General features: G+C 43.7%; 1 protein-coding gene across 18 annotated transcripts in view; it reads right to left on the bottom strand.

Moving 5' to 3' along the window:
- EPS8 (epidermal growth factor receptor pathway substrate 8) overlaps positions 1-25,784 on the bottom strand; it is a 134,276-nt gene that overhangs the window by 78,773 nt on the left and 29,719 nt on the right. Inside the window, exon 1 of one of the 18 annotated variants that reach the window (XM_040345507.1) lies at positions 13,869-13,952. The exons of 14 other annotated variants lie outside the window; for them this stretch is intronic. The gene's annotated coding sequence lies outside the window, so the exon portion shown is untranslated. Of the gene's footprint in view, positions 1-10,579; positions 10,683-10,886; positions 10,965-13,554; positions 13,767-13,868; positions 13,953-25,784 lie in introns of those variants that run through there. 3 more of the 18 variants (XM_040345504.1, XM_040345510.1, XM_040345505.1) reach the window with 3 other exon arrangements.

Raw genomic sequence — 25,784 nt, 5'->3', positions numbered from 1 at the left:
GCCCTGGGGTTTAGTCAGGGAGCTTCTCGGTCAGGTTATGGGTATCTCAGCCAATGAGCAGGGATTTTGTTGAATCCCTTGGCCTGCTGGGACAGTATATATATATATATATATATATATATATATATATATATATATATATATATATATATATATATATATATATATATATATATATAGTAGAAGAAAAAAAATCGGGTGAGGTCAGGTGATCCAGGTTCTTGTGTGCCACCCAGACTGCTGTCTGGGTGGATTTGTGTCATCTGCCCCAGGCTGCTAGGCCAGAGATTGGGCCTATCCCAGGGGGCATCAGGCTTTGTGAAGGAGTAGCAGGGCAGCGCAGGGTTGGGACTGTGGCTTGCAGTCCAACCAAAAGTGCCAGTTATGCCAGCCGGAAAACCTGTCGTGGTCGGAGGTAGAAGAAGGGAAGCGGTCGCCACTAAGGGACCACAGTGAGTAACTGAAGTAACGGAACATTATTCTCACCGAACAGGCATGGTGGAGAATCGGGAAACTTCAGGTGGTAATCAAGTCAGGTACCCAACCAGCGGAGCCAACGCTTGAAGAGCAACCTTGTGTGCCAAGCCAGGCAGCAGGGGTGAAGCTTGAAGGTATCCAAAGTGCCAAGCTGGGGACCCAGCAGGGAAGCGTGGTTGACGCTTGAGAGAAATACCACTGCAAAAGCCTTGATGAGCTCACGGGATTCAGAGTCAGTGAATCAGAGGGTCCAGTGAGAGAGCAGGAGCTCAAGGGGCTGAAGAGCTACAAGAAGTTGTAGTACACAGCAGAGAGAACTGTTACTTTGAGTTAGGAACTGTTTAAGTACTGTTGCCATAGGAGACAGCAATTCTGCACATGCATTAGTGGCACCTTGCTGGGGCCTTTCCCTGTACGGCTGTCCTTCTGTTGAAGTCTCGGAGTCTGCCATTTGAGATTGCAACTACTTAAGGGTGTCCTGGCCCTAACCTTCTTTCCCTTACAAAATATAAAAAAAAGACTGTCAAAGAAATAAAACCTCTTTTACAACAAAGTAGTGTCTGGCACCCAATGACATTTACCACCTTTGCACCCACTATGCCTCACAACTCACCACATATTGAAGGATTTCAGCTATCTTTGGCCTTGAAGGGTCTCATTAGACTGGAAGAGGTCAGATATTTTGCTACACCAATTTAAAACAGTTTATTGATATTATTCTTTTAGTTTTATTCAGTATTCCAAAGGCTGTTTTTTATTTTTATTTTGGATATATGACAAGCAGAAGGACTAGAAGCTCCTCCTGCTTACGTTTCCCTGCAGACAGGCTGGGAAATATCTGGGTCATGTGACAGCTGTACATCAATTAGGAAAAAGGTACTTTGATTTTCTTTTAATTAAAAATAATTACTAGGGACAATGTAAATTAAACAGTGTGTGTTTAGTATCACTTTAATACATCAAAATCATTTTCAGTATTTATCATGAATTTAAACATCATGCATAATGGTGGTAAAAGCAGTACGGTTGCAACTTTTATGTCCCCCAGAGCTGCACAATTAATCATTAAAAAAAAAACATGATCTCAATTCAACCCCCCTGACGATCTCCAATACAGAGTTTGCCGATTCTTTCACAGAACAAGTGGTGAGAGACTTTATCTGTTCACTCAGCTGTCAAAAGAAAATATCCGGGCAGTCTGCCAAGTTTTTAACAGAAAACATTGTAATGAAGCTTCCTTCTTGGATCAAAAGGGATGAACTTCTGTGTGTGTAAAGAAAAAAAAAATCGGCAGTCTGCCAAGTTTGTAACAACATGAAACATTGTAACCAACTTCCTTCTTAGAGCAAACTTCTGTGTGTAAATGCAGGAAGTTTAATCACTTAAAGTCCAAATCTTTTTCTGACACTTGTTATTCAAGTTAAAAAATCAATATTTTTTGCTAGAAAATTCCTTGGAACCCCCAAACATTATATATATTTTAGCAGAGACCCTATGGAATAAAATGGCAATTCCTGCAATATTTTATGTCACACTGTATTTGCCCAGCAGTCTTTCAAATGCATTTTTTGGTTTTAATGTGAAAGATGATGCTACGCCACGAGAACCGTAATCTATCTTCTAAGCAAAGAAATTGTGATTCTCATTTTAGCCAGAATCGTGCAGCTCTAACATAGGCTAAACTTGGTATATCAATCCGCCCAACATGCATGCTATCTCCTGCACAGTTATATCATTTAAAAAATGAGGGATGCCTCATGGTTATCAAGAAAAAAGATGCACACATAGTGTACCAACCGCTGGACACCCGCTGGACACATGGAGGCATGGCCAATAAAGTGGGTGTTTGTTGCTTCATGGTGTATGGCTTGTAGTGTGGGAGTAAAATAAGCCCCAGCACTGCTGTCACTGACAGCAATAATAACCCCCAGAACTGGTATAAGTGGCTGTAATATTACCCCCTAAATGGTCAGACAGTGGTAATAACAATAACCCACCAGCATTATTAATCAGTAGAAGACTTAAAGCAGAGTTCCACCTAAAAATGGAACTTCCGCTTAATCCACTCCTAACCCCCTTACATGCCACATTTGGCATGTCATTTTTTTGGGGGGGGTCAGGAGGAGTGGGACTTCCTGTCCCACTTCCTTCTTCCGCCGAGGGGCTGGTAAGGCGATTAGCTTAATTGCCTTATTGCAGCCCCTCCCTGTTGGCGAGTGCCTGTCCAATCGGACGGCGCCGCTCGCGCATGCGCAGTGGGTGCCCGGCCGTGAAGCCGAAAGCTGTCACTGCCGGGTGCCCACACTAGGAATGAAGACGCCGGCCGGCGAGGGGGGGCGAGGAGCAGAGCCCCAGCCGGTGCGTCGCTGGAACCATGGAGCAGGTAAGTGTCTGTTTATTAAAAGCCAGCAGCTACACTTTTTGTAGCTGCTGACTTTTAATAAACTTAAAAAAAGGCTGGAACACCCCTTTAAGCTTTACCAAAACTGGGATGGTTCAGCAGCCAATGGCTGCCGCGCTGATCTGCGCATTAGTGGTCAGTGTCTGCAATGAACAATAGCGCAGGGTTTTCCATTAAAAAAATCAGCTTATTCATAGCAGTAATTATACAGTGATGTATGTATTTTGCAGTGGATTCAGAGGTCAGTAGCAGAATCTCCTAGCTATTTTCCTATTACTTTTTGCATAGAGATCACCTATAATTCTGATGTGCCTCCAGCTAATTGATGTTTCTTGTCCTTGAGAAGGAGCCGTCATGCCATCTGCACTTTCACTTAAATTAATGGACTTCAACTTCAGTGATTTTAAGCTCTCTGACATGGAAATCAGTAGTTCAACAGAGTTGACTAAAGAACAGAAAGTGTGGATGCAAATGCGTTTGTTAATTCGATACAAAAAAATCCAAAATCCCAAAAAGTCTTTTGTTGCAGCTCATTAGATGTGGTGGCTGCATTCGTTTTTTTTTTTTTTGTTTTTCTTAAACTTTTCCTTTCTGTTTTTACCTGGTGATCAGGCCAGTAAAGCATTTAATGTACTGTGTTCCCTGTATATAGCCAATACAAAATGATGAGGAGTGTACCGTTTGGCCACTTTTTGTTTTGTTTTGTTTACACTATGATCTGGCTAATAACACTTTGGATAAAAGGAGCACAGGGGGCACCTTTGGACAGAAGCATTGTCAGTCAGGGGTGAGGGAAGCGTTAGATGTACTAGCAGATTTAAATACACCAACAAATTGAAGCTGAACTCCAGCAGCTCACACTTTATAAGCAATTACAGCAAACAGTTATTTTTATTTTTGGGATAAATACATTTTTTGGGAATTTACATAAAAAAATAAAAGCTGATCATCGTATGCATTCCTGTCAGTGTTAGGGCACCGTTACACCGATGCCGTAGTCTGCCTGCTCAGTTTGGGATCTCTCTGCTGATCCCCAGCAGGTGGATAAGAGGTCTGTGTCTGCTCCGCTTATGCAGAATGTACACTTTCCTCTATGGGCGGTTGTATATAAAAACGGACCTCCTGTCTGTTTACATCCGACTGTCATACGATCCAATAGACGGATGGGGGAACAGACCCCATCTGTCTGTTTTTAGCTGACAGGATCGGATGACACCCGCCACTCAAGGCAATGGAGGGTCTGATTAGGTCCGCCTAAAAATCTGACAGGTGGAACAAATCCATCCGCCCGTGTGAAAGGGGCCTTAAATGGTTTGTCCCATCCTTGCTACTGATACATTTGCAAGGAGAGCTTGTTATTTTGAAAGACAGACTTACTGTGCAGATCACCAGATGAAAAGAAGAAGGAAAACCTAAAAAAGAAAAACAAAATGCAGCCATCGCAATAATGAATGTTTGCTTTTGGGTTTCATTTTGAACAGAGCCCAGTCACTAGTGGTGTACCACATGGCTCGGTACCAGGTCCTGTTCTGTCAAATTTGGTTGTTGGTGTTGCAACTGAAGGTTTGGTGGGCAAAAAGATGTGCAATATGGTTGATTTTCCTAGAGGTGTTTGCAACATTTTCAAATTATTTGAAGATTAGTGACAGCTACAATTCAAGGTTTCTAAAGGCAAAAGAATGGAAAAAAAAAACTTTTATCAATAGCACAGTGTTGGCCAGAAGCACAGAAGAAAAACAATCAATCATAGTGTTCATTTCAGAGGATTGCAAAATGATCAAAAAAAGTTGATCAGGCAGCGGGGAAAGCGTCATTGTGGGGAACATATTGAACGCTCTAATGTAGCATTAAGAAGATTTCAGAGTTCACGTGAAGGTGTTTCAGATCTAGTGGCTGCCAAGTCAGCTGTTGGATGAGCACTAATGATTTAAAGCTTCTTAAAGTACTGTGCAGTCGCCATTCACCCAGCTATAATACCTTATTCATATAGGAGACCACACATCAACCAACTGGAAATGTTGAAATTAATATAAGAGACTCACCAATGTAACATTTTTTACATAAAAATAAGAAAACCTACAACCACCAACCAGGAAATACCTAAATTAATATACAAAAATCTACCTCAGAACCAACCTGGCAACATTTAGATCAGTGTTTGTCAACCTTTTTCCAGTAGGGGCGTCCTTAAAAAGTATTTTCAGTCCTAAGGCACCCCAGTCCAAGGCTTGGTTCACATTACGGTGTGTTGCAGAACACGTGCAAAATCGCGATGATTCCCGACACACAGACAAATGCTCTGCTCTTTAGGGGTACCAATTTGGTACCCCCCCACATTGGAAAACGTGGGGTGCTTTTGTTGCAGTGCAATAAAAAAATAAAAAAGTTGGGGACTTGTTTTCCTGCATTTTTGTGGGTACGGAAGCCCATTTAAATTAATGGGCTGCCCTACATGCAGCTACACAGATGTGAACCAAGGGCTTGTTCACATGTCATACTTCTCCACCTTTAGCTGCAGAGGCAGCGGCTTGGGGTGTTCACATGCTGTGGCTGCAACTGGAGGTATACCGAGTGTGAATGGGGCTGCACTGCAAATACCCCACAACTGTGTGCATTGCACGGTTGCGGTGTAGTGATGTTGCATTTACGGGCTTAAAACAGGTGGTAAAGAGGCAACATAATGCCTCTTTACCCTTTTAAATGCCTCTGAAAAGCGATCTGTGTATGGATTGCTTTTCAGAGGAGCAGTAGTCCTTGCTGCTATCAAACAAGCCCTACAAAAGCCATTCTGATGCTACAGGAAAGTAACACACACACATACATACAGACACATGCTTACACACGCATACATACATACATACATACACATACAGACACATGTGTACACACACACACAGACATACAGACAGTCACATGTGCACACACACACACATACATACAGTCACATGTGCACACACAGACACATGTATAAAGCCATTTTAAAATCAATCTAGCTTCTAGCTCAGTACCTTTCCAGATTCCTCATTCAGCCGAGTACTGCACTCCAGGGGGAAGCAGAGAGCACAGCACACTCATCTGCACTTTACTTTCACTTTTGAAGCCGGCAAAGCTTCTCACAGTTCGGCAGGCGATCGGGCTCATATGACAGCCTTCTCTCCACTGACCCCGCGGCACACCTGAGAACCTCTGACGGCACACCAGTGTGCCGTGGCACACTGGTTGAGAAAGGCTGATTTAGATCAATGGTCTTCAAACATTTCAGTTTTAGGGCCACATTGTATTTTTTTACAAATACTTGCAGGACACAAAATTATACGAATTAATGAAGTTGCACGCCTCACCAGTCCAAGCAACCAACAACAGTAAAATGACAGCCAGTCTGGGGAATCAGTGATGAAGACTGGGGGGGGGGGGGGGGGGCTATGAAAGATGGGGAGAAACGGGAGAGATAGCCTGACCTGAAGACCTGTGTGTAACCTGTGTAAGATGCAACTGACCCTAGGTGGGCACATTAAATCATGCAGAGGGCCACATTTGGCCCCCAGGCAATAGTTTGGAGATCCCTGATCTAGATAAAAGAAAGAGACCCACGCACCTAGAAACATATCGATTTATACATGTACCCACCCCCCCTTCTCAGATATACAATAAGACCCACCATCCAATTAGAAACATTTAGATTAACACACCAACCTGGGAGATATGCAAAGGATGAGGTCAACCCACCTGGAAATATCTAAATATCGAAATCACCCACTAAATCTGTAGGATCATACAGGACACATGCCTGTCAACCTGGATTGGTTTTGCATGCTACCACGTTTTCCCGAAAATAAGACCTACCCTGAAAATAAGACCAAGCGTTATTTTTCAGGAGGGCTGCAATATAAGCCCTACCCTGAAAATAAGCCCTAGTTTAAAATGCTTGTAAAATCCTATAATCCACTCTATTACAGTAAAATATAATGTACAACGTATGCGTTTCTGTAATATAATTGTGGGGAAGAGAACTCCAGCGGGTCACAGAAGCGCAGATCGGCGCCATAATGAAGGTATTTGGCACAATTATATTACAGAAACACACACATTGTACATCATATACTACTGTAATATAGTAAATTAAATTATAGGATTTTACAAACATTTTAACTCAGTTCACACTGGGATTCCTGTCAGGCAGGAAGAGAGAAGAAAGCACATTACATGGTAAGACCTACCCCGAATATAAGCCCTACTGCGTCTTTTGTTGTCAAAATTATTATAAGACCTAGGCTTATTTTTGGGGGAAACACGGTACTAGAAAAGGGTTCAAAACAATTATAAAAACAGTGCACAAAAAAGGGGAATAAATGCCCCGAGTGGACCCTTCACATACAGGGAGGAAGTGACCAGGGCTTGTTGCCATTCTTGTCAAAGGAATGGGTGGGCAGAGGAGATATGATGACATCGGGAATATAAAACAAGAGAATATAACAAGGAATTTATGTCAGAGATATGAACCAGCTGCTAAAGTTTAATAAAAAAATCCACAGCCTCACGACGGAAGAGTATGTTACTCATACAAATCATTTTCACCATTTCCATCTTCGCATATTCTCCTTAAAAGCGGTGGTTCACCCAATAATCAACTTTCTGTCACTAGATCCAGCATACTGCTGACATCTGCAGTACGCTGGATTCTTTTTTATTTTTTTTGTACTTATCATTTTAGCTGTATTTCTTCACCTGCACGGAGCGGCGTATCCTTCCGGGTATAGGCGTTCCTAAAAAAAGCACAGTTGATAGATGGGCATGGATAGCGCGTCACACCATCCGGAAATAGCCGATGTGACTACACGGCAGGCGCAGGCGCCGTAAGCATCGGAGAATCACGTTGGCTATTTCCGGATGGCGTGACGCGCTTATCAAGCCCGTCAATCAACTGCGCTTGATTTAGGAACGCCTATTCCCCGATGGATTCCCCGCTCGGAGCCGGAGAAGAAATACGGCTACAACGATAAGTACAAAAAAATGTATGCTGGATCTAGTGACAGAAAGTTGATTTTCGGGTGAACCTCCGCTTTAAGCTTTTCACCATAAAGGCCAAAGTGAGTGTAAGGAGCAGTGTAACTTATTTTGGGGGAAGAACATCAATGCACTAGTGTTACTTTACATGCACACGGTCCACTTTTACCAATGATGACAACAATTGGGTAATATGCTTGTTTAGTGCTCTCCTCAAAGCAGACCCAAAGACCCAACACTTCAGCACCTTCTACCCCTTAGCTGGCACTAGACCAAGGAGAAACGCTTGAAACTGTTTTTAGGTCTCAGGGAACCCCTACTAAAAATCTCATGGTACATTAGCTTGATCAGCATGGTGTAGAGACTTTTAGTAAACTATGTGGTTAAAGGGGTTGTAAAGGTAAAATGTTTTTTCACCTTAATGCATTCTATGCATAAGGTGAAAAAACATCCGAGCATTAGTGCATCCCCTCCGCCCCCGAGCCCCCCTTTACTAACCTGACCCCTTGAAAAGTCCCGTGCCGTGAACGCGCAGGTTTCTGGGCCGGCTTCTCGGCTCATTCATTTGTTGATTGAAAGCAGCGCAGCCATTGGCTAGCGCTGCTGTCAATCATATCCAATGACACGGCGCGCCGAGGGACGGGGCCGAGTGATACAGTGAGCTGTATGGCAGAAGCGCGCCCGCAAGGACTTTCCACCATGCAAGCTCGTTTGCATGAAGGTGGAAAGTTCTTGCAGGGGGGGGAGCCGAGACATCCACCGAGGGACCCCAGAAGACCAGGTTCGGGGCCACTCTGTGCAAAATGAGCTGCACAGTGGAGGTAAGTATAACATGTTTGTTATTTTTTTTATTTATTTTTTAAAACAAAGCTTAATGCCACGTACACACCATCACTTTATGTGATGAAAAAAAACGACGTTTTTAAAAACGTCACTTTAAATGACCGTGTGTGGGGGAAAACGTAGTTTTATGTCTTGTGAAAAACGACAAAAAAAAATTGAAGCATGCTTCAATTTTATGTGTCGTTTTTCACTTCACAGAAATTGACCGCGTGCAGCAAAAAACGACGTTTAAAACAACGTTTTTACACCCGCGCATGCCCAGAAGCTAGTTATGAAGCGAGCTTCAATGGAAAAAAGTGGTGAACGTAACCTCGCTTTGCTAGAGCATTGTGAAAAAACGATGGTGTGTAGGCAACTTCGTCTTTGAAAATTGAAGTTTCAAAAACGTCGTTTTTTACTTCACAGAAAATTTCGTTTTTTTCCCATCACATAAAGTGATGGTGTGTATGCGGCATTAGTGTTCCTTAAATGCATTCTATGCGTTAAGGTGAAAAAACATCTGCGGATTAGAGGCCCCCCGAATCCCCCCTTTACTTACCTGACCCCTCGAAAAGTCCCGCACCATGAATGCGCAGGCTTCTCGGCCATCTTTCTGGCTCATTCATTGGTTGATTGAAAGCAGCGCAGCTGTCAATCACATCCAATGACGAGGCGCACCGAGGGGCGGGGCCGAGTGATACAGTTGGCAGCTATGGCCGCCGGCTGTATCATGGGAGCGCGCCCGCAAGAACTCAACACCACGAGAGCTCGCATGAAGGTGTTGAGTCCTTGCAGGGGGGAGATGAGACAGCTGCCTTGGGACCCCAGAAGAACAGGTTTTTGGGCCACTCTGTGCAAAACGAGCTGAACAGTGGAGTATAACATGTTTGTTATTTAAAAAAAAAAAAAAAAAATTTACTTTAGTGATCCTTAAAGTTTATAACCATGACATAAATAAAATTCATCAGCAAAAAAAAAACAAGTCAATGAAAACTGTAGTGCCCCCTACATTGGTGGTAAATGTAGAAGTTACTCCTTATATTGATGCCAGCGTAGGCAGGAGATCAATCTGCCATAGCTCTTCTCTCAATGAACCCCTAGCATCCTCTGGAGCATCACCATGGTTCCATGATTAAGAAAGGCTGCACAAAAAAGTGGAAACTACAAAAAAGACAAAATGGAAAGCGTGCACACCTAAAGCTAGGCTCTGAGGAAAGGGGTGCGCCCCCAAAACGCATCAGATTCACCCAGTAATATGATTTAGCACAGGTCTCTACACTGTGTGATTAAGAGTTGATTTTTGTGGGTACCCACTTTTTATGGATTTGATCATTCATTAAAATGTCATTGGTTATGCACTAGGTGTGTGCGCCTTCCATTTTGTCTATTTTGTAGTTTCCATCGGATTACCCCATCTGAGGAAGGCGGCATCCACCCAGTCTTGGGATACTGATGTCCCTGTTGCCCTTCACTTTAGAAGACCCCGTAGCGCTTGAAGTGACTGTGTTTTTTTGTGCACTAAAGAGTGATTAGACTGCAGGTTTATCTGTAGCTGCACAATCTATGAAGAAAGATGTAGAAAGTACAATGCAGACACCAAATCGCAACAGCTTATCCTAGGGAAAACAAAAACAATTGGACAAGGTGTTCTAAACTGCTATTCTATGAGTAGTCTTGGTTGGCGATGTCTACTTCTGCTAAAGTGAATAGTGACATGGTCCACTGGCCATAGGACATGTAGTCTATTGGCACCTTTACTCCCAATAACCATCAAAAACGTACAGACGTCTCACCTCCACACATCACCCACAAATCACACTCTAGGATTTATATAAAAAGATCATTACACTCCAAAAACACAAACAAAATATTTACCAAGAACAAGCAGAAAGCCTTACATCTCCGCATCGCGTATTAATGGGAATTTCTGGATATGGAAGACTGACTGTATCTCAGTGATTTTTGTGCATAATGCACACTGCCATCCCACACACTGCACAGACTTGGTTGTCCTGGATACAAGAAGAGATGGCAAAGTCTACCCTCTTCATACTGGCACTGCTGGTAAAGACAACGCTCACAGGGCTCAGTTACATACAATATTATTCTAGGATATGTCAGAGAATGACCTCCACTAATAACATACAATGCGGTACATTGAACATGAGACGAGGCTACTTACAACATGTTATTCCGGGATATGTCAGAGAAATTATATACTGAACAGGAGACATAACAACATAGTACTCCCCTCTTCTGGGATATGTAAAATAATCATCCCCACACACTACTGCACACGGATAATCCCTTGTAATACAAATCAGAACAATAGAGAATTGTTCCATTGCTGCCATTATTTACTTTGTAAATGGCCCCCGGGAAAGAGCAGAACATTCTCTACAATGAGGACAGAGTCTCACCCTATTCACAGACCCAAAACAGTTCTCCAGATGCCATTGTGTGTAGATTTAATGTGTATGTACAGTACAGAATAACCAGAACCTGCAGATTTCTGAGCAACACACTGCTCCCCATAATATACACACACTGCTCCCCATAATATACACAGACAATGCATCCCTCTGTAACACACACTGCTCCCCATAATACACACACTGCTCCCCATAATATACACAGACAATGCATCCCTCTGTAACACACACTGCTCCCCATAATACACACACTGCTCCCCATAATATACACAGACAATGCATCCCTCTGTAACACACACTGATCCCCATAATATACACACATTGCTCCCCATAATATACACAGACAATGCATCCCTCTGTAACACACACTGCTCCCCATAATACACACACTGCTCCCCATAATATACACAGACAATGCATCCCTCTGTAACACACACTGCTCTCCATAATATACACACACTGCTCCCCATAATATACACACACTGCTCCCCATAATATACACAGACAATGCATCCCTCTGTAACACACACTGCTCCCCATAATACACACACTGCTCCCCATAATATACACAGACAATGCATCCCTCTGTAACACACACTGCTCCCCGTAATATACACAGACAATGCATCCCTCTGTAACACACACTGCTCCCCATAATACACACACTGCTCCCCATAATATACACAGACAATGCATCCCTCTGTAACACACACTGCTCCCCATAATACGCACACTGCTCCCCATAATATACACAGACAATGCATCCCTCTGTAACACACACTGCTCCCCATAATACACACACTGCTCCCCATAATATACACAGACAATGCATCCCTCTGTAACACACACTGCTCCCCATAATATACACACACTGCTCCCCATAATATACACACAATGCTCCCCATAATATACACAGACAATGCATCCCTCTGTAACACACACTGCTCCCCATAATATACACACAATGCTCCCCATAATATACACAGACAATGCATCCCTCTGTAACACACACTGCTCCCCATAATACACACACTGCTCCCCATAATATACACAGACACTGTTTCCCTCCATAACACACACTGCTCCCCATAATACATACACAAACACACTGCTCCCCATAATACACACACACACACTGCTCCCAATAATATACACAGACACTACATTGCTCTGTAACACACACTGCTCCCCATAATACACACACTGTTCCCCATAATGCACACAGACACTGCAAACCCACACTATAGTAAACACATTCATACCACAGCCCCCCTACATAAACCACTGCCTCCCCTCTTCCCCCTCACACAATGCTCCAACCCCCTCCCCACAAAACACACTCACATCACTGCTCCCCCACACAACACACCCACCCTGCTGCCCCCCCATACAAACACACCCACACTCTTCACACCCACACTTTTGCCCCCCCCCATACAACACACCCACACTTTTGCCCCCCCCCCCATATAAACCTACTTACACTCTTGCCCCCCATATAACACACCCACACTGCTGCCTCCCCATATAACACACCCACACTGCTGCCTCCCCATATAACACACCCACACTGCTGCCTCCCCATATAGCACACCAACACTGCTGCCTCCTCCCCATATAACACACCCACACTGCTGCCTCCCCATATAAACACACCCACACTGCTGCCTCCCCATATAACACACCCACACTGCTGCCTCCCCATATAGCACACCCACACTGCTGCCTCCTCCCCATATAACACACCCACACTGCTGCCTCCCCATATAAACACACCCACACTGCTGCCTCCCCATATAAACACACCCACACTGCTGCCTCCCCCCCATATAACACACCCACACTACTGCCCCCCCATATAAAAACACACCCACACTGCTACCTCCCCCCCATATAAACACACCCACACTGCTGCCTCCCCATATAACACACCCACACTGCTGCCTCCCCCCCATATAACACACCCACTACTGACCCCCCCATATAACACACCCACACTGCTGCCTCTCCCCACATAACACACCCACACTGCTGCCCCCCCCCCCATATAACACACCCACACTGCTGTTCCCCCATATAACACACCCACACTGCTGCTCCCCCCCATATAACACACCCACACTGCTGCTCCCCCCCATATAACACACCCACACTGCTGCCTCCCCCCACATAAAACGCCCACACTGCTGCCCCCCCCCCCCATATAACACACCCACACTGCTGCCTTCCTGCCATACAAAACAGCCACACTGCTGCCCCCCCATTTAACACACCCACACTGCTGCCCCCACCCCCATACAACACACCTGCACCACTGCCCCTGACCCCCCTCCCCCCTATCCCAAATCACAGACATTCTGTCTACACCCTGATCCCTCAAACATTCCACTGTAGAATGGTGCAACAAGCCCTCCTCACCCTATGAAGACAATCATTGGAGCCATCGCATCCATCTGTGTCACCCCCAATAACCATGAGCCAAGAATAACAGCTGATGGTGTAACATAAAGAAGGATACTGTACAGAGGAGCAGCTCTGCAGATTATCAGCTCCGCGGTGCAGCAGGTCTCCGATATCAGCCTTACACAAGAGCCGCCCTGTACAGTGTGACACAAGGGAGCATTCACAGCAGATCAGGCTTATTTGCAAATCATTCAAATCTCTCCTCCGCTTTCCATATCACACGCTGTACCTGCCATCTGGGTCTCACAGCCCTCCATATCACACTGTACCTGCCATCCGGGTCTCACAGCCCTCCAATATTAAAGACAACTTGTGTTCAGCAGCTGTACAGCACCCATTGTGCATCCGACTGACAGCTTAGTCACTATAGAAACCTTCCCAAACAAAGAGTGATGCCAATTCCCACCACCCGCAACATGTGTGATTACAACAATATCCCTTATTCCAGGTTCTACAAAAGGTTTTAGAATGTCTGCACAATACACCTTATATACATCCATTCAGGACTGGGTATACAGTACAATAAAAAACAATTGTCCCCTTGTCTCATTGGAACAATACAAATACTAGACATGTTATACTTACCTGCTCTGTGTAACTGTAATGGTTTTGCATAGAGCAGCCCCAATTCTCCTCTTTTTAGGTCCCTTTTCTGCTGTTCCTGGCCCTTCCCTCCAATCTGAAAAGTGTGGCGTGCATTTGTATTCAACCCCCTTTATTCTGATACCACCAACTAAAACCAATTGCCTTCAGAAGTCACCCAATTAGCAAATAGGGTCCACCTGTATGTAATTTAATCTCAGTATAAATACAGCTGTTCCGTGAAGCCCTCTGAGGTTTGTTAGAGAACCTTAGTGAACAAACAGCATCATGAAGGCCAAGGAACACACCAGACAAGTCAGGGATAAAGTTGTGGAGAAGTTTAAAGCAGGGTTTGGTGATAAAAAAAATATCCCAAGCTTTGAAGATCTCATGGAGTACTGTTCAATCCATCATCCAAAAATGGAAAGAGCTATGGCACAACTGCAAACCTACCAAGATATGGCTGTCCCCCTAAACTGACAGACTGGGCAAGGAGAGCATCAATCAGAGAAGCAGCCAAGAGGCCCATGGTAACTCTGGAGGAGCTGCAGAGATCCACAGCTCAGATGGGTGAATCTGTCCACAGGACAACTATTAGTTGTGCACTCCACAAATCTGGCCTTTATGAAAGAGTGGCAAGAAGAAAGCCATTGTTGAAAGAAAGCCATAATAAGTCCCATTTTCAGTTTGCTGGAAGCCTTGTGAGGGACACAACATGTAGAAGGTGCTCTAGTCAATGAGACCAAAATTGAACTTGTTGGCAGAAAACTAACACTGCACATCACTGTGAAACATGGTGGTGGCAGCATCATGTTGTGGGGATGCTTTTCTTCAGCAGGGACAGGGAAGCTGGTCAGTTGATAATAAGATGTATAGAACCAAATACAGGGCGATCTTAGAAAAAAACCTGTAAAAGACTTGGGCAGAGGTTCACCTTCAAGCAGGACAACAACCCTAAACATACAGCCAGAGCTACAATTGAATGGTTTAGATCAGGGGTCCTCAAACTACGGCCCACGGGCCACATGCGGCCCGCGGAGGACTTGTAACCGGCCCACCCGACCCTGACAGGCAACGCCGGTTATGCTGCAGGTTGTAAAACAGTTTGGGCGCGCTGTGATAAATGTCCCGCCCTCCTCCTCCTAGACTAGCTTGTGTGATAGAGCCAGTGTCCTATGTATCAGACGAGCTGGTCTAGGAGGAGGAGGGCGGGACATTTATCACAGCGCGCCAGAACCGTTACCAACACTGTGAGCACAGCGTGACACAGCGGGACTGTCACAGCAGTTGAGTGAGCAGTGGCACAGTAAGGAGAAAGTGCTGTGAGGGGCTTACGATTGTGAGGGGGGGCTTGCGATGGTGAGGGGGGCTGATATTGATGTAATGATGATGGGGGGGGGGCTGATGATGATGTAATAATGATGATGATGATGGTGGGGGGGGGGGGGCTGATGATGATGATGGTTGGGGGGGGGCTGATGATGTAATGATGAAGGTGGGGGGGCTTGCAATGGTGAGGAACGGTTGCAATGAGGGGCTGATGATGGTGATGGGGCTTGCAAAGGTGAGGGGGGGTTGCAATGAGGGGCTGCTGAGCTGATGATGATGATGATGTAATGATGATAGGGGGGGGGGGCTTGCAATGATCTTGATCGGCTTGCAATTAATGATTGTGAGGTGGGGGGCTTGTAATGAGGGGCTTACAATGATGATGGCGAGGGGGGGGGCTTGCAATGAGGGGATAATGATGATGGTGAGGTGGGGGGGGGCTTGCAATGATCATGATCGGTTTGCAATTAATGATTGTGAGGGGGGGCTTGCAATGAGGGGCTTATAATGATGAAGGGGGAGGGTTGCAATGATTCAATGATCGTGAGGGGGGGGCTTAGGAAATTGTTCATAATTTTTTTATAGTCCGGCCCTCTAACGGTCTGAGGGACAGTGAACCGGCCCCCTGTTTAAAAAGTTTGAGGACCCCTGGTTTAGATCAAAGCATATCCACGTGTTAGAATGGCCCAGTCAAAGTCCAGATCTAAATCCAATTGAGAATCTGTGGCAAGACTTGAAAATTGCTGTTCGCAGACGCTCTCCATCCAATCTGACAGAGCTTGAGCTATTTTGCAAAGAAGAATGGGCAAAAATGTAATTCTCTAGATGTGCAAAGCTGGTAGAGACATCCCCAAAAAGACTTGCAGCTGTAATTGCAGTAAAAGGTGATTCTACAAAGTATTGACTCAGGGGACTGAACACAAATGCACGCCTCACTTTTCACATATTTGTAAAAAATAAATAAAAAAAATGTAAAACCATTTATCATTTTCATTCCCCATCATCAATTATGTGCCACTTTGTGTTGATCTATCACATAAAATCCCAATAAAACACATTTACGTTTTTGGTTGTAACATGACTAATTTTGGAAAATTTCAAGGGGTATGAATACTTTTTCAAGGCACTGTATCAACCAAGCCATTCACGCAGTATCGTATAGCCACATGAAAAAGCCAAGTGGTGGTGAACTTTAAAATGGAGCTCCACTCAAAAGGGCAAGCTTCACTTATCTGCCTTTTCTCCCCCTCCGGTGCCACATTTGGCATCTTGTGAGGGGGGAGTGGGTAACTGGTTTTGAGAAAGCACAGCGCGATTTGTACATGCGCAGTAGAAAAACGGCTGTGAAGCCGCAAGGCTTCACTGCCGGTTTCCCTTACTCAGAAGGAGGTGCCAGCACCTGAGTGCCAATTCAAGAATCGGCTTGGGTGAGGACACTGTGGGATCGCTGGACAAGTAAGTGTCCCAGTAAAAAAATTTAGCTTCTGACTTAATTTTTGGGTGGGGGCTGGAGCTCTGCTTTAAAATGGTCAATGTCTGGCAGAGGTCCATGAAAGCAATGGCAGGACCTTAAAAATAAGCTTTTAACCTTTTGTCCACAATGTCCTTAAACACAGGATTATCCTCCACAGGGACCGTTAAAGTCTTTTTAAGGCAAGAAAAGGCTGGATCAGCCACAGTCAATTTCTGCAGGGAAAAAACATCCTTGATAGGCTATTGCTGAGCAAAATACTTAGGAGAGACAAAAAAAAACCTGGGTGAGGCTAGTCACCATATAAGATGGGCTCCAAGAGCGAGTGGACTGGCAATGTCAATGGGAAATTCAGGGAACCCATGCTGGAAAACTTAGGGTGAGCAGACTCTAGCTTCTCGAATACCCTTGCCCTCATGAAACATGGGGACAAGCTACTGTGCCAGGGGCAATATTTACAATAATGGCGCACACTGACAAAGGATAAAATAATTTTCCATAAAAAGTCCTTTGAGCTAATAGCTCTAAAATTAGAAAACAGTCTCTAGATCTGGGCAGCCTTGTGTGGGGAGCTGAAGCCGGACTCCAATACATGGAACAGAAAAAGAAACAAAAAACAGGCGCCACTTAGAAAAACTGTAAACTTTAATGTAAAAATAGCATTAAAGCACTCACATTAAAATAACTGTGTACAGTCATGTGGAGAGGGTCCAGATGACAGTCTATCCTCAGCCGAGATGTATGGTCCCTTGTCGCTATAGGACTTGTTCGCTGCGCTTGTGCTACTTGTGAAGGATCCATTGTTCACCAAAGGGCGATTTCCGGGTAGGCTCTGCGGCTACCAGACCGAGGGCTGGAGCGCAAACGATGAGTCTTTGCTGGGACGCAGCGGCGTGAGGCGGAATGACGTCACACCCGATGACCAAGATGCCATGCGTTTTCGGTGCATGCGCCGTGAGTTGGTAAGAATCACAGCGTGCAAAAAAGCGTTCTCTCCTTTCCCTTTTTCCTCCCCCATCTTTGTAATACTTTCTTATTAACTGTGTTCCACCTCTATCCTTATTCTAATTTAGGTCCCTCCTCATGTTGAGTCAAACGTCCTAAATCAGAATTGTGGGAAATGGAACTGGATGTTTCAATGTAAAAATAATTCATGTAAAACATGTGCCTTTATAAACCACAGCCAAAAACAATTCACCACTAAAGGTAAAACGTACAATTGTGGCTCTGATTTTGTTGTTTATGCACTGACCTGTCCCTGCCAGCTCCTGTATGTAGGCCGTATGATACGACCACTCCGATTTGGGGAACACAGGAGAAAAATAGAGGGTGGCAGGGACAAACACAGTGTGCCACGTCACTTCGCTGAATGCCACGAAAAATCCACTGAGGGCCTAAGAGTTTGGGTCGTCTAACAAATTTTCAATAAACTCTCGGAAGCTGAAAGGTTTCAAAGACTTTGCGAGAGAGAGACATATTGGATTTACTCTTTGAATACACTCAAACCTGGAGGCATCAACTAAGAATTAGAAATATCCACAATACTGTAACAGTCAACAAATTAATCTTTAATTTCACACACCTTTGTCCTTTTATTTTAGATGATAACCCCACCTCTTCACCATTATTTTCTTTTGTTATAATCTTACTATATCTTGTATTATATCAGATATACATCTTTTTCGTATAATGTGAATATTACTTTTTATCGTATTAATATAAATTAATTCTGTCAACTCTGGTCAACGATCATGTTCTAACTCCTTATTCTTTCATAGTTAAAGCCTTTTACGACTACCCTGGGGACCTCACGTATCTGTTACGCCCCCTGCTTTCCCATTCCATTTCTCTTGTCCTTAGCCCATTTCAGGTGCATATTGTATCCAGCCTGCCCACGTCATTGAGGGTTTTTTTTTTTTCCTCTCTTTCTTACTGATCTCCCTAGTGGCCTCTCATGAGGTTTTGGTAGAGGGGGGTAGGATAAATAAAGTACACGGTAGTAGGTGTAAATCTCTCCTCTTTTTTTTTTCTCTTCCTCTAACTATTTGCACTTTGTTACGTTAGTTGGGGAAAAGGCCATGAGGGCTGATACACATAATCACGGGAGACCAATAATCAAACACTAGGTGGCTGATACACATAATCACGGGAGACCAATAATCAAACACTAGGCACAACGTTAATTATTATTATTATATTTATTATCCACAATTTATTTTTTTATTTTTTCTCTCCCCTTTCTCGCAGGGTATAAAAGGACATAGTAGGAGAACACACAATTCAAGTAGAAGGAATGGAGGGTGTAGGGACAGAGCAGACATATTCCACTGTAGAGAGGGGTGATACAGAGGAGGGGAGGTGAATTATAATTCTTTTTTTCCCCCCCATCTTCTTTTTTCTTTTTTTGGGGGGTAGAATAATTGATAAGTTTTTGATATGACAATTTTAGATTTTCCCTGCAATGTTCAATTGTGTCTAGTATGTAAATGATGGAACATAAGAATGTACAATGTTGTATGGAATATTGTTAATAATAATAAAAATTTTGATTATAAAAAAAATATATATAAAATTAATTCCCCCTCCCCCTCTCTTTTTTTCGAGAAAATCTTCCTTAATATTATCATATCATCTAAATAATTCCCTCATATTACTATACATGTAGAGGAGCCAATTACTTTAAAAAAAAATTCCCCTATTTTTGTGCCCATAGTTTATAGTTCATTATCATTTGAACCCTCAAAATAGCATTTTGTAACTTTTTATAAGCCCCCCTTTTTAAATTCAATATTTATTTTCCTGTATTATAAACAGTTTTTACGGGTCTATTCCAGTGTATTATCTATAGCATTTCCGATTAACAGAGTACATATTTTATTTCGTTGTTTTTCCCATTAAAAATATTTGCCATCATTAGTGTAAATCTCTCATATATTGTGGAGTGCATTTACATTTACTACCATTAGGTGGCAACACCACACAGGCATATATAAACAGGCTGTATACAGCCATTACACCCAGCTTGAAAAAGGTGCGGGCTGTGATTCTTACCAACTCACGGGGCATGCACCGAAACGCGCTGCATCTTGGTCCTCAGGTGTGACGTCATTCCGCCTCACGCCGCTGCGTCCCAGGAAAGCCCTCGGTCTGGTAGCCACAGAGCCTACCCAGAAATCGCCCTTTGGTTAACAACGCATGGGCTCCTTCACAAGCAGCACAAGCGCAGCGAACAAGTCCTATAGCGACAAGGGACCATACATCTCGGCTGAGGATAGACGGTCATCTGGACCCCCTCCACATGCCTGTACACAGTTATTTCAATGTGAGCGCTTTGATGCTATTTTTACATTAAAGTTTACAGTTTTTCTAAAGTGGGGCCTGTTTTTTGTTTATTTTTCTGTACTGTGCCAGGGGGCAACCCTCCCTGGCAAGGTGCCTCTTCACATTCTGAGGGCATCTGCCCTGGTATAGTTCGAGGGGGGGGGGGGGACTGCATACTCGATAAAAGGTCTGGTAAGAATTTTGGGGAGACCCCAATTTAAAAAAATGTAAACATTAAAAATCCATATCAGATCTAAGGGCCTTATATACATTTTACGGGGGTCCTATACTTTTTTTCTTGGCGTGGTGACCCTCTTAAAATCCATACCAGACCGAAGTGCCTGGTATAGATTGGGGGAACCCTACACAATTTTTTAAAATTTGTTAAGGACAGCTCATTTGTTTAAATTCTGCTGCCAGCTGGTACCAGCTACTTAAAGTGGTCGCAAACCCTTTACAATCACTTTATGCTACAGGTAAGCCTATATTAGGGCTTACCTGTAGCTACCCAGGATATCCCCTAAACCGTGATGTGCCCTGCATGTGCCAGTGTCATCAGCACATGCACACTGGGGCAAACCGAAGCAATGGCACCTATGTGCCGTTGCTTCAGTTTGTGTGCCGTTACCGGCGGCTCTCGCGCACATGCGTGGGAGTGGTGAGGGGGGGAGACGAGGACCCATGCCGGGCTTACTGAGGTAAGTAATACATGAATACTAGCTCATTATGCCTTTGTCTTGCAGGGGTGTTTTTTTTTCTTCTTTTTTTGTTTGGGTTTACAACCACTTTAAAGCAGTATTAAACCCAAAAGCAAACATTTATTATATTGCAGCTTCCAAATTCTTAGACATGATGCCCATTTCCTTTTTAGGCTTATTATCATCTGGTGATCCAGCTCTCCAGCAGAATGTATCAGTTTACAGAAATGAGACAAAACCACTTTGGTATTAAACCGCTGGATGCTGTATTTTTTTGTATCCTGCAATTTAAAGATATAATGTACTAGTATGCACCGCATGCTAGTACATTATGTTAAACTTACTTTAACCACTACATTACCGAGCCTATTTCTAAGATGTGGTGTTTACACATTAAAAAACGTTTATTTTTGGCTAGAAAACTACTTAGAACCCCCAAACACATTACATAATTTTATTTTTTCTAACACCCTAGAGAATAAAATGGCGGTTGTTGCAATACTTTATCAAACCGTATTTGCGCAGCGGTCTTACAAGCACACTTTTCTGGAAAAAAAATACACTTTTTTTAATTAAGAAATAAGACAACAGTAAAGTTAGTCCAATTTTTTATCGCAGCACGCTGCAGTGCACCTCTGGGCTGTGTTGCAGTGTGAATGGGACACACAGAAAACAATTGTTTTCTGTGTGTCCTTACGGTGACGGGCATTTTACAGTAAAAGGTCTGTCACTGCACAAAGTGTGAATTAGCCCTTACATCTGTTAGCCCATAGAGATGCTTTGCTGTTCATTTTTCATCCATTGATTTTTGGACGCAACGTCTGTGTGAAACGCGCCAATGATGGGGGGCTTACAGCGGTCAGCTTTTATTTATGTAAAAAAGTTATACTACCCATCCCCCATATTGAAATTGCTGCTGTCCAAAAGGTGTCTTGCTTTACTACTGCATCCAGAATGTAGACGCCCAATAGTACAGTCTTAAAAGAGAAGTATGGCCAAAACCTTTGGAGTGCACTTACTTGTGCTCTGCTGTGACCTAGAATCAGCCGACAGCGGGCAAAGGTCGGCTGACATCAAAGAGCCGATCCAGGCTCTGTAAGACTCTGGATAAGGCTATACAAAATAGAAATAGGAGTGGGGTCAATAAAAAAAGAGTAATTAATCAAGTCTATGACAAAGTGTCCATGTGAGGATATTGGATATGCTTATCTCAAGAAGGCTGCCAGCTTACAGCTAGAAGAGACTCTGGAACATGGGACAAAAGCAGTGCCTTCTAAGGCCCCTTTCACACTGAGGCGTATTTCAGGCGTTTTAGCGCTAAGAATAGCGCATAAATAACACCTGAAATACTCCTGCCCCAGCATTCTTGACGTGAAAGCCCGAGGGCTTTCACACTGAGGCGATGCGCTGGCGGGAGAAAAAAAATATCCTGCAAGCAGCATCTTTGGAGAGGTGAGAGGAGCGGTATGTTTACCGCTCCTTCCCATTGAAAACAATGGGACACCGCGGTAATACCGCCGGTAATGCGCCTCTGCAGAAGCGCATTGCTGGTGGTATTAACCCTTTTTCGGCCACTAGCGGGGGTTAATATCGCACCGCTAGCAGCCGAATACTACCGCAATTCTGACGGTATAGCGCTGCTAAAAATAGCGGCGCTATCCTTCCCCAGTGTGAAAGGGGCCTAAGTGTTCCAGTGCTCTTTTTTGCCAGACCAACTATAGGTAGGGGCAGATTTAGGCTACCACCTGCTCCCTATCTATTGATTAGCACACCTGTACTCCTCTTTAGGAGGCTTTAAAAATCATAGCTAGGACTGCAGTAACAGAGTGCCTTGACGTTTGGCTTGCAGCTTACCAGGTATTTGCAAAGACATGCAACTAAACCTCTGTTTTTAATTACATACAGTTAGACAGATTAATTTGGTTTAGTGCTTTTTTGGTTGGTAATTTTGAGCCTGGTCATTATGGAAACATTTTTTATATTCAATGTATATACTTAATCGCATACTGCTAAAAAAGCATCTCATTTAAAGTCCCAACTCTCCACCCTTTTTACAAGTGTAGCAATTCAGACATTAAATTAAAATTGTGATGAATATGCCATTCCAGCCAGTGACACTCGGCAGCCTCCAGGACAGCGTGGATGATCGTATTATTTATGCTGGTTTATACTGCTCATTTGTGAGCGTTTCCATCACTATTTTAATTTAATAAATGTCTGCATTGCTATACTTAAGCCTCGTACACACAGTACGATTGTTGACCCCAACCCAGCGTCTAATTTTTGTCAAAAGGGTGTGTGCCAGGATCTTGTCTTGCATACTAAGGGTACATAATTGTCGTGCAACAAACACGAACGTAGTGACGTCCTACGAGGAATTTCAGCTCTTGAGCGCCACCCTTTGTGCCCCTTCTGCTAATTTCGTGCTTGGTGAGCATTGATTCAGTGCATGCGTATTTGTACTTTTGAATTAAAGATTTATGTACTAAAGATACGAAAATCTGGACTTCCAACTGTCGTCCGCCGAAAATTTACTAGCCTGCCATCCAACATTTGTTGGCCGAAAGTTGGACAACAATTGTCAAAAAGAGCTTACTAAAAGGTAAGATTTTAGGACAACAGTCCTGTCAACAGACAATCCCCTGCCAAACAATTGCATCGTGTGTACAAGGCTTTAGAAGGTGCTGCTTTTGTTTTTGAGAATGTCCAGATGCCTGGCGTTAGGTTAGAGCAACTCAGAGCCTGAGCCAGCCACTTTCACCCCCTCCACAACAGTCACCACTCTCTGCTCACTGATGATCAAGAACTGAGCAATAAGTGGTCATGAGATTGCTCAGTTTGCTGTCTTAGGCCCTGTACACACGGTCGGTTTGGTCCGATGAGAATGAACCGAAGTTCAGTTTCATCGGACCAAACCGACCGTGTGTATAGGCTATCGGTCTGTTTTCCTTCGGTCCAAAATTTTAAAACATGCTTCAAAACCGAACCGATGGACCGCTGCCCCATTGGACCAAACCGATGGTTAGTACAGAAAAGCATTGGTTCAAAACCCGCGCATTGCGCATGCTCAGAATCAAGTCGACGCATGCTTGGAAGCATTGAACGTCGCTTTATTCAGCACGTCGTGTGTTTGACGTCACCGCGTTCTGACCCGATCGGATTTTGGACTGACAGTGTGTACACATATCAGGCCGTACGGCCACTTCAGAGGTGAACCGATGAAAACGGTCCGTCGGACCATTCTCATCGGTTTTGTGCGACCGAGTGTACGCGGCCTTAGAGACCAGCGGAGGGCAGCTGCAGCAGCCATATAGATGAATACAATTTTTGTTTTTGTTTTTATGCAGTCCACACTTCTCCTTTAAGTCCTTTTTTTTTAGCCAGTTCTCCAGTGGATTTGGATCTGGGCCATTCAAGTGCATTAACATTCTGTTTACACTACTCTTGTGTAGTTTTGGCTTTACTCTGATAATTGATTTGTCGGAAGGCAAATCTCCCTAAGCTCCTGTTTTTGCAGACTATCAGGTTTCCTGCATTTTGCTATACTCATTCTACCCACTACCTTCACAAGTCTTTCATGGCATACAGCATAGAAGCATCCCATAGCATGATGCTATCACCACCATGCTTCACGGTGGGGATGGTACATTCGTGCATGGTTTAGCCCAAGCCAAACAAGTTGTTAGAGCCAATGGCTATGAAGTTAAATTCTTCTCAGACCATAAAACCTTCCTTCCAGCTGACTTCAGTCTTCTGCATGCCTTCTGGCAAAGTGCATAGGACATGTCAAGTGCATTTTAGTTAACAAGGGATTTCTCTACTAGAAAGCCATGACTAATGAAGCAGGCACATTTATATGCATAACCTATCCAACCTCAACCCCTTTAGGCTTGTCACAGATCTTTTGGTGGCCTACTTACTATAAGTTTCCTTGCATGATCACTCATTTTTTGGTGGACAGCTTGTTCTTAATAGATATACAGCTGTGCCATACGCTTTCCATTCCTTAACCACTTAACCCCCGGACTATATTGCTGCCCAAAGACCAGAGCACTTCTTGCGATTCGGGACTGCGTCGCTTTAACTGACAATTGCGCGGTCGTGCGACGTGGCTTCCAAACAAAATTGACGTCCTTTTTTTCCCACAAATAGAGCTTTCTTTTGGTGGTATTTGATCACCTCTGCGGTTTTTATTTTTTGCGCTATAAACAAAAATAGAGCAACAATTTTGAAAAAAAATTATATTTTTTACTTTTTGCTGTAATAAATATACCTCAAAAATATATAAAAAAACATTTTTTTTCCTCAGTTTAGGCCGATACGTATTCTTCTACGTATTTTTCGTAAAAAAAAAAAAAAAAAATCGCAATAAGCGTTTATTGATTGGTTTGCGCAAAAGTTATAGTGTTTACAAAATAGGGGGTATTTTTATGTCATTTTTATTAATATATATTTTTTACTAGTAATGGCGGTGATCAGCGTTTTTTTTCGGTACTGCGACATTATGGCGGACACTTCGGACACTTTTGACACATTTTTGGGACCATTGGCATTTTTATAGCGATCAGTGCTATAAAAATGCATTGGATTACAATAAAATGCCACTGGCAGTGAAGGGGTTAACACTAGGGGGCGGGGAAGGGGTTAAGTATGTCCCTGGGTGTGTTCTTACTGTGGGGGGGGGGTGGCCTCACTAGGGGAAACACTGATCCTCTGTTCATACATTGTATGAACAAAAGATCAGCATTTCCCCCGCTGACAGGACCGAGAGCTGTGTGTTTACA

This window comes from Rana temporaria, chromosome 3 (assembly GCF_905171775.1).
Source record: "Rana temporaria chromosome 3, aRanTem1.1, whole genome shotgun sequence".
NCBI classification, from domain to species: Eukaryota; Metazoa; Chordata; class Amphibia; order Anura; family Ranidae; genus Rana; species Rana temporaria.
The sequence above is the reverse complement of the archived record's forward strand: the minus strand, read 5'-3'. Positions and strand labels throughout refer to the sequence as shown.